Source organism: Ornithorhynchus anatinus, chromosome 1, assembly GCF_004115215.2.
Source record: "Ornithorhynchus anatinus isolate Pmale09 chromosome 1, mOrnAna1.pri.v4, whole genome shotgun sequence".
Lineage (NCBI taxonomy): Eukaryota > Metazoa > Chordata > Mammalia > Monotremata > Ornithorhynchidae > Ornithorhynchus > Ornithorhynchus anatinus.
The window spans coordinates 173,976,627-173,987,354 of record NC_041728.1 but is presented as its reverse complement, the minus strand read 5'-3'; positions in this window follow the sequence as shown (position 1 = coordinate 173,987,354).

The window sequence follows — 10,728 nt, the reverse complement described above, 5'->3', positions numbered from 1 at the left end:
TATTATTATTAAAACAAAAGTTGTAGAAAAATTAAACTCGGCTCTGATAACAGTGGTTTCCTTCTTGTTAGGGCTGCAGAATCTTTCTTGCACTTTATTGTAGTTGTTCTAGAGTCTATGATCAATCCACCTCAATACAGTTCAATCATTGAATCAATTAATGCTATTTATTGAGAATTAGCTACGTGCAGTACGCTTAGCACTTGAGGGAGAACAACACAATAGAGTTGATATGTGTTATTCCCCATATAAGGAGCTCAATAGTATTTATAAAATCCCTACTATGAAATGCACTGTGTTAAGTACTAGGGAGAGTACAATAGATTAAGTAGATATTCATTCATTCTTTCAATATTTACTGAGTGCTTACTATGTGCATGGCATTGTACTAAGCGCTTGGAATGTACAATTCGGCAACAGATAGAGACAATCCCTGCCCAACAACAGGCTCACAGTTTGAGTTCATAATCAAGTAGGGTAAACAGACTCAAAAGACTCACATCTTTTCCAGGAGGCCTTCCATGACTAAGCCTCCTTTTTCTTTTCCTTTTCTCCCACTCCCTTCTGAGTCACCCTGACTTGATTCCCTTGTTCTTCCCCTCTCCCAGCCCACAACACTTATGTACAGCTCTTAGTACAGTGCTTAGCACACAGTAAACAACAAATACCATTATCATTACCTTTCTGTAATTTATTTATTTTAATGTCTGTCTCTCCCTTTCTAGACTGAAATCTCATTACGGGAAGGGAATGTCTATTTATTGTTGTACTGTATGATCTCAAGTGCTTAATATGGCTATATCAGTGACCTCTGATTGGAAGAGATCAGTTTATGTTCCAATACTGAAGAAAGGATATACAACTAAATATGACAATTATCGTACAGTTCCCTTGATATCACATGCCTGCAATGTACAGCTAAGAGTTATACAGTGTCAAATGGAGGCCTACAGGGAATGCAAATTGCCCGATGTTCAAGAGGGATTCCTGAAAGGACAAGAGACGTGAGATGTTTTGCTGAGGTCTGTTCCATAATTGAAATGAAAATTCCAATATATTTTGAATATATTGAATGTCAAAAAGAAGTCAGAGTGTGCTTTATTGATTGAAGTAAGGCCTTTGACTGCAAGGATCATGAGAAACTCTGGAGCACATTAAGGAAAATGGGAATACCGGACCATTTTAATTGCATTTATATGGAACCTGTATGACAAACAGGAGGCTACGATAAAAACAGAATATGTAGAAACAGATTGGTTTCCCATCAGAAAAGGTGTAAGGCAAGGTGTATCTCATCACCTTTTCTGTTCATCCATTACACCAAATATCTAATGAGAGAAGCCAGATTGGATGAAGACGAATGGGGAGTAAAGATTGGAGCAAGGAATATAAACGACCTTCATTATGCTGATGATACAACCCTACTACCAGAAAGAGAGGAAGATTTGAAGGGCTGATTATTAAAAGTTAAGGAACGGAGCAAAAAGATGGGGCTATATTTGAATGTCAGGAAAACAAAGATTATGACAACTGGAACTTTCAACACATTTGTACTGGATGGAGAGGAGGTGGAAATAGATGACAATTTTTCTATCCTGGGATCGATAATCAAAGATAAAGGAACTATTAGCCAAGAAATACGCTGAAGGTTAAGGCCCGGAGCCTTGGAGCCATTACCACGTGGGCCCGGGATCTCTGCTCCCCTGGGGGTAAGTCTCAGACCGCCGGGCCCCCTCTTCCCAGCCGAATCGACCACCACATGGACTCTGGAGCTCTCCTCCCAGGCGGTGGTTCCTTGGGCTGCCTGCCCCCCGTTTCCAGCCTAGCTCTTTAGCAGCCTTTTGGCCACCGACCGCCGACTTTAGCGGCTTTTGGCCGCCGACCGCCGACTCATCCACGCTGAGACCACCCCCCTCTCCCGGGAAACTGAGCCTTGTCATCGCCTGGAGCCTTGGAGCCATTACCACGTGGGCCCGGGATCTCTGCTCCCCTGGGGGTAAGTCTCAGACCGCCGGGCCCCCTCTTCCCAGCCGAATCGACCACCACATGGACTCTGGAGCTCTCCTCCCAGGCGGTGGTTCCTTGGGCTGCCTGCCCCCGTTTCCAGCCTAGCTCTTTAGCAGCCTTTTGGTCACCGACCGCCGACGTTAGCGGCCTTTTGGCCGCCGACCGCCGACTCATCCACGCCGAGACCACCCCCCCTCTCCCGGGAAGCTGAGCCTTGTCATCGCCCGGACCCTTGGAGCCATTACCTCGTGGGCTCGGGATCTCTGCTCCCCTGAGGCGCAGCCTCGGCCCACCCGGCCCCTGCCCCGATTCCCGACAAGCCCCCCTTCGCCTACCGCTCGCTGACTCATCTGCGCTTCCTCCGCCTCCACCGGGGAGCTGAGCCTCGGACCGTCCGGACCCACGCCCGCCTCAGCCTTTCACAACCTGGATCTCCGCACCCCCGCTCGGGAACTCCGACACTACGGATCTTCGCCCCCACAGACCCCCAGCCACCAGCTTCCAGTCCACCCGCCCCCCCGCCGCTCGGGCCCGGGAACATTGCTCTCCCCTTCTCGATCCTGGGGACATTGTGCTCCCCTTCTCGGCCCCAAGGACATTGTGTCCTCGGGGGACATTGTGTCCCCCTGCTCGGGCCCGGGGACATTGTGCTCCCCAACCGCTCCCCCACTCCGCCCGAGGCGGCCATTTTAGGAAGCCCCCACTCTGCCTGAGGCGGCCATTTTGGGAAGGCCTCACTCCCTCTTCCCTCTTGAGGTGATTTATCCCTCCCGCCCCCGCCCCGGGCGACGACGTCCTTGTTCTCACCATGTTACCTTGCCTTAGCCGCCGCCTACGGCCGCCACCCACCCCGGACAACCTCAGGGCCCCCCCGCCGCCACAGGGTTATTTGGTCATGAGCTCTGGGACACTCTCGGCCGCTGGCCGCTTGACTTTGAGTCTGATCGGGTAGGGTCGGCTCGTCCCCCGACCCTGGTCATCGCCTGCTTATTAACACTATTGTAGTGTGCCTTACTGTAGCATGTTGCTGTATTTGCGATCTCGCTTTTTATTGTTTATTGTCGTCAGATTTTGAATTTGATCAGGTCGCCCCTTAATCGAGTCTACCCCCGACCCTGGTCATCACCCCTTTTATTAACACGACTATATTGTATCATACTGTATCATGTTGCTATATTAGCACCACTGTATTGTATCATATTGTATCATGTTGCTATATTACCGATTTCGTTTATTACTGTTTATTGTTGTCAGTGCTGCCACCCACCTCTCTGGCCTCGCCATGTCCCTCCTCCCCCCCTCCCCCCTCCCGCCCCTTCCTATCCTCCCCTTCCCCTTCCCCTTCCCCTCTCTCGCTCAGCTCTTTCCCGCTCTCTCCTCTGTCTCCTCCCCCCCTCCTCTCTCCCGCCCTAGAACCCCACTTTACCAGCGCTACCCCTCTTCCCCCTCCCCCTACTCTTCCCCCCACCTAACCCCCTCTTCACCCCCTCCCCCCTTCTCTCTTCCCCACCCACGCCCCATCCCAGTCCTCTTGTCCCACCGCCACCCCTCATCCCCCTCTCCTCGTCCAGGGCCCCGCCACCTCCTTCCCATCCAAACCCTCCCCTCCCCCCGCCCTTCCCCCCCCTCCTCCCCTTGCACCCACAGCTACTTTCAAGTGTGGCCTCTGGAACCCCCGCTCTATTACAGGCAAGCTACCTTTCATCCATGACCTTTTCCTCTCCCGCTCTCTCCTCCTCCTCGCCCTTTCGGAAACGTGGCTCTCTCCCGAAGACACGGTCTCCGCCGCCGCTCTCTCCGGCGGAGGCCTCTCCTTCTCCCACTCCCCCAGACTCACCGGTAAGGGAGGAGGCGTCGGCTTCCTCCTCTCGCCCCGATGCCGCTTCCGCACTATCCCTCCTCCCCCCTCCCTCTCCTTCCCCTCCTTCGAAGCCCATATCATTTGCCTCTACCACCCACTCCAGTTACTTGTCGCCGTCATCTACCGCCCTCCCGGTCCCACCTCCGACTTCTTCAACCACCTTGACCCCTTTCTCACCTTCCTCCTCTCCTTCTCTCTGCCCACTCTGATCCTTGGAGACTTCAACATCCATATGGATGTACCCGACGACTCCTCTGCCGCCCGCCTGCTATCCCTCCTCGACTCTGCCGACCTCCTCCTCCACCATACTGCGCCCACTCACCGACTCGGTCACACCCTCGATCTCGTCATCTCCTACCGCTGCACTATCTCCTCACTCACCAACTCTGAAATCCCTCTCTCTGACCATAACCTTCTCACCTGCCTCATCTCTCACACTCCCTCCCCATGCAAATCTTCGCTACTGCCCCACAGAGACCTCCGCTCTCTCGATCCCATCCGTCTTTCCAATAGCATCTCGCCTCACCTTGCCGCCCTGTCCTCTCTTCCCACTCTCGACGATCGGGTCTCCGCTCTCAACTCCACCCTCTCTACTCATCTCGACTCTCTCGCCCCCCTTTCCCTCCGCCGCTCTCGCTCCACTAACCCACAGCCCTGGATCACCTCCTCCGTCCGCCTCCTACGCTCCTATGCTCGAGCTGCTGAGCGCTGCTGGCGAAAGTCCAAGCACCAAGCCGACCTCACACACTTCAAATTTATCCTTTCCTGCCTTAACTCTGCCCTCTCCTCCGCCAGGCAAAGCTTCTTCTCCTCCCTCATCGACACCCATGCCCGTCACCCCCGCCGATTGTTCCGGACCTTTAACTCTCTCCTTAGGCCCCCTGTTCCTCCCCCTCCCCCATCTCTCACCCCTAATGATCTGGCCACCTATTTCCTCACGAAAATCAACACGATCAGGTCTGAGCTCCCCAAAGTCACCCCTCCGCCTCTCCCCTCCCCCCCAACGACCCCCTCCCCTACTTTCCCATCCTTCCCTGCAGTATCCTCAGAGGAGATCTCCTCCCTCCTCGCAAGTGCCACCCCCTCCACCTGCGCCTCGGACCCCATTCCCTCTCACCTTCTTAAAACCATCGCCCCTGCCCCCCTCCCTTCCTTAACTTCTATTTTTAACCACTCAATCTCCAAGGGCTCCTTCCCCTCTGCCTTCAAACATGCCCACGTCTCCCCCATCCTAAAAAAACCCGCTCTTGACCCCACTTCCCCCTCCAGTTATCGTCCTATCTCCCTACTACCCTTCCTTTCCAAAATCTTAGAACAAGTCGTCTACAATCGATGCCTAGAATTCCTTAACTCCCATTCTCTCCTAGACCCCCTCCAATCTGGCTTCCGTCCCCTCCACTCTACCGAGACTGCTCTCTCTAAGGTCACCCATGACCTCCTTCTTGCCAAATCCAATGGCTCCTACTCCATTCTGATCCTCCTTGACCTCTCTGCTGCCTTTGACACTGTCGACCATCCCCTCCTCCTCCATACCTTATCTCACCTTGGCTTCACGGACTCTGTCCTCTCCTGGTTCTCCTCTTACCTCTCTGGCCGATCATTCTCAGTCTCCTACGCTGGAGCCTCCTCCCCCTCCCATCCTTTAACTGTTGGAGTTCCTCAAGGGTCAGTTCTTGGCCCTCTTCTGTTCTCCATTTACACTCACTTCCTCGGTGAACTCATCCGCTCTCACGGCTTTGACTACCATCTCTACGCAGGTGACACGCAGATCTACATCTCCGCCCCTGTCCTCTCCCCCTCCCTTCAGGCTCGCATCTCCTCCTGCCTCCGGGACGTCTCCACCTGGATGTCGGCCCGCCACCTAAAACTCAACATGAGCAAGACTGAGCTCCTCATCTTCCCTCCCAAGCCCGGTCCGCTCCCAGACTTCTCCATCACCGTGGATGGCACGACCATCCTTCCCGTCCCGCAGGCCCGCAATCTCGGTGTCATCCTTGACTCGTCCCTCTCGTTCACCCCACACAGCCTATCCGTTACCAAGACCTGCCGGTTTCACCTCTACAATATCGCCAAGATCCGCCCTTTCCTCTCCACCCAAACGGCTACCTTACTATTACGGGCTCTCGTTATATCCCGGCTAGACTACTGTGTCAGCCTTCTCTCTGACCTCCCTTCCTCCTCTCTCGCCCCGCTCCAGTCTATTCTTCACTCCGCTGCCCGGCTCATCTTCCTGCAGAAACGATCTGGGCATGTCACTCCCCTTCTTAAACAACTCCAGTGGTTGCCTATCAACCTCCGCTCCAAACAAAAACTCCTCACTCTAGGCTTCAAGGCTCTCCATCACCTTGCCCCTTCCTACCTCTCCTCCCTTCTCTCTTTCTACCGCCCACCCCGCACGCTCCGCTCCTCTGCCGCCCACCTCCTCACCGTCCCTCGGTCTCGCCTATCCCGCCGTCGACCCCCGGGTCACGTCCTCCCGCGGTCCTGGAACGCCCTCCCTCCTCACCTCCGCCAAACTGATTCTCTTTCCCTCTTCAAAACCTTACTTAAAAATCACCTCCTCCAAGAGGCCTTCCCAGACTGAGCTCCTCTTCCCCCTCTACTCCCTCTGCCATCCCCCCTTTACCTCTCCGCAGCTAAAGCCTCATTTTCCCCTTTTCCCTCTGCTCCTCCACCTCTCCCTTCCCATCCCCACAGCACTGTACTCGTCCGCTCAACTGTATATATTTTCGTTACCCTATTTATTTTGTTAATGAATTGTACATCGCCTTGATTCTATTTAGTTGCCATTGTTTTTACGAGATGTTCTTCCCCTTGACGCTGTTTAGTGCCATTGTTCTTGTCTGTCCGTCTCCCCCGATTAGACTGTAAGCCCGTCAAACGGCAGGGACTGTCTCTATCTGTTGCCGACTTGTTCATCCCAAGCGCTTAGTACAGTGCTCTGCACATAGTAAGCGCTCAATAAATACTATTGAATGAATGAATGAATGAATGTTAAGGAGACTTGCTATGAAGAGCCTGGAAAAAGTCATGAGATGTGGATGTAGCAGTTGCCACAAAAATACAAATTGTCAACTCTATGGTGTTTCCAGTCAGAATGTATGAATCTGAAAGCTGGACAGTGAAAAAACAGGATAGAAAGAACATCGATTCTTTTAAAATGTGGTTTTGGAGAAGGCTTTTGTGAATACCATAGACTGCCTGTAAAAAAAACAAATGGATTTTGGAGCAAATTAAACCAAAGTGGTCTTCGGAAGGCCAAATGACTCGACTTAGATTAGCAAATGCTGGACACATAAACAGGACTTATTCTTTGAAGAAGACACTAACTCTAGGAAAAGTCCAGGGAAAATTTGGAAGAGGCAGACCAGCAGTTAGATGGCTAGAGACCATAACGACCATAACAGAAAAACCGTTACTGATTTAAAAGATTAAAGATTAAATCTTAAAGATTGGCAGAGAACAGGACGTTCTGGAAAAAGTATTTCCATGGAATTGCTATGGATCGGAAACAACTTCATGGCACTTACTAATAAGTGTTTAGTACAGTGCACTGCACACATTAAGTGCTCAATACAATTTAATTAATTAAATGAATGAATGAAAACTGCTCCATTCAGCGCTCTGCATACTTGAAGTGCTCAGTAAATACCACTGCTTGACTGATAAAGAAGGAAAAGGGAACTTGAGTAACTTGAGTTACTGCTTAGGTCATCAGGCTTGAAGATATGTCCATTAGTATTCTGGGAGGATATCAGTACATTGGTGCCTAAGTGGTACAGAAGTGCTGAATTTATTCATTCATTCATTCAAATGTATTTATGGTGTGCAGAGCACTATATTCATTCAATAGTATTTATTGAGCGCTTACTATGTGCAGAGCACTGTACTAAGCGCTTGGGATGAACAAGTCGGCAACAGATAGAGACAGTCCCTGCCGTTTGACGGGCTTACAGTCTAATCGGGGGAGACGGACAGACAAGAACAATGGCACTAAACAGCGTCAAGGGGAAGAACATCTCGTAAAAACAATGGCAACTAAATAGAATCAAGGCGATGTACAATTCATTAACAAAATAAATAGGGTAACGAAAATATATACAGTTGAGCGGACGAGTACAGTGCTGTGGGGATGGGAAGGGAGAGGTGGAGGAGCAGAGGGAAAAGGGGAAAATGAGGCTTTAGCTGCGGAGAGGTAAAGGGGGGATGGCAGAGGGAGTAGAGGGGGAAGAGGAGCTCAGTCTGGGAAGACCTCTTGGAGGAGGTGATTTTTAAGTAAGGTTTTGAAGAGGGAAAGAGAATCAGTTTGGCGGAGGTGAGGAGGGAGGGCATTCCAGGACCGCGGGAGGACGTGACCCGGGGGTCGACGGCGGGATAGGTGAGACCGAGGGACGGCGAGGAGGTGGGCGGCAGAGGAGCGGAGGGTGCGGGGTGGGCGGTAGAAAGAGAGAAGGGAGGAGAGGTAGGAAGGGGCAAGGTGATGGAGAGCCTTGAAGCCTAGAGTGAGGAGTTTTTGTTACTAAGCACTTGAGAGAGTACAATACAACAATACACAGACACATTCCATGCCCACAGTGAGTTTATAGTCTGGGGGGAGATAGACATTAATATGAATAAACAAATTACAGATATGTACATAAGACCATGGGGCTGGAATGAGGGACGAATAAAGCGAGAAAGTCAGGGTGATAAATGAGGAAGCTGAAAAGGGGACTTAGGAAAAACCTTTTGGAAGAGATGTGCCTTTAATCAGGCTTTGAAATGGGGAGAGTAACTGTCTCTGAGATTTGAGGAAGTGGCATGATCCAGGCCAGAGGGAAGATGCGGGCAAGGGTGGCAGAGGCCCCCACTGCAGACAAGCTCCACCCCTTCAGAATATCTACCCAATGACGCACGCCCACCTTGGCAACCTTTTCACACAACAGTGGTCTCCATGGCAACTGAGATAACTACATTGGCCCCTTCCCCCTGGGGCCCCTGTCTGACCCCGAGGACCAACCAGGCAAGAGGTTGTTCTCCAGACCCCTAACATCTGAATTGGCCAAACCCGCATGAGATGTCCCGACTTCGGGCAGAACATCCATGACCAGCTGTTGCCCCCTGGATGAGGGGAGTTTCCGTGGGCATCTGGACAAGGCATCCCCTAGGGAGAAGTGGGTCAACTTCTCAGAAGTGGGGAGGCTGAAAATTGAGGACGCAAGCTCAGAGAAAGGTCCTAGAGGCTGGACCGGCCCAGTGAAGGCAGGGAGGGAGATAGTCTCGCTCCCTGAAACTCTGGGGTGGGTTTTCCCAAGGCAAGTGATCCCACTGCAGGAGTGGTAGGATGGGAAGGGCATAGACTGAGCAGTTTCTGTGGACAGAGCACTGTACTGAATTCTGGGAAAGCTCTCCCAGCTGGGATTCAGGTCTGATAATCTCCCCTCAGGATCTCCTTGTCTCAGGGGTGGCAAAGCCTGGGGCAGATATGGGAGTGACCGAAGTGATAAAAAACACAATACAGGCAACCCCGGCAGGGGACCGATGTGGTGCGAGGGGGTGGGGCCGGGAGAGAGAAAAAGCGGAGGAGAATGAGGGGTCACCGCCATCCCCACTGACTATAGGTTTTCCGGCTCAATGGTTTTCTTTTCAAAGCCACCATGGCAGATGGGAGAAGGCAGCCTCACAACCAGAGAGGATTCTAGAAGGGTCTGCAGAGAGCACTGTAAGTATGAGGGGAAAGAGAAGGAAGACCTGGAATGGGCCACTGGAATGGGCAGCCAGGAGGGAAGGAAATGGTGGGGAGGGGAGGGGGAAAGAAAGAGACAAGGGGGATGGCCTCACATTCTTCCCTTTTTTTCATTCATTCAATCATATTTATCGAGCGCTTACTATTTGCAGAGCACCGTACTAAGCGCTTAGGAAAGTTCAATACAGCAATAAAGAGAAACCATCCCTGCTCACAACGAGCTCACAGTTTAGAGGTGGGGAATGCAGACATTAATACAAGTAAACAGATATCAATCAAAAGAAATAAAAGCAGTGTAACTTAGAGAATAGAGCACGAGCCCGGGAGTCAGAGAACCCAGTTCCACTACCTCCTCTGCCACTTGTCTACCCTTTGACTTTGGGAAAGTCAATTAATTTCTCTGGGCCTCAGTTAGCTTATCTGTAAAATGGGGATTAAGGCTATGAGTCCCGTGTAAGACATGGACTGCATCCGATCTGAAGAGTTTGCATCCAAACCCAGTGCTCAGTACAGTGGCTGCCACATAGTAACTGCTGATCAAACACTATGAAATATATATGTATATATATATATATGTGTATATATATATATACACAGATATATATTTATAAATGGAGCAAATACTGACTGCAGAGCATTGTTCTGAGCCCTTGTCCACTCCCTGGCAGCCTCATCTGGGAGGACTCTGAGGGGACAGTCAGTCTGCAGGAAAAATCAGGTGACAGGAAGAGTGGACCAGGAAGGAACTTGGCTGGAGTGGGAATGGGGTGGGGCCAGTGGGAAGTATCGACAGGAACTCTGGGCTCAAGGCCCTCCGGGGGCCAGACAGGGCCTAATCAGCCTAGGATCATTGACTTCACCAGTTCAGAAGAAACAAACCCAATGCACTGGGGGACCGAAGGGTCATGAGGTGTGTCCCCTCTCAGAGTCCCCTCTGTGACCTGCACTCTAACTCACCCTCACAGTCCTCATCCCATCCTTACTACGCTCCCATCAATGCCCCTTCCCAATCATGACTGACCTCGTCACGAATGGCCCCAACACTCTGAGGGTTGCCTCAGTGATTAACACCTCCAAGACCGCCTTCGGGGCCCCACTCAAAACCACCCCCCACACAAAAAAATGGGTATCTCTC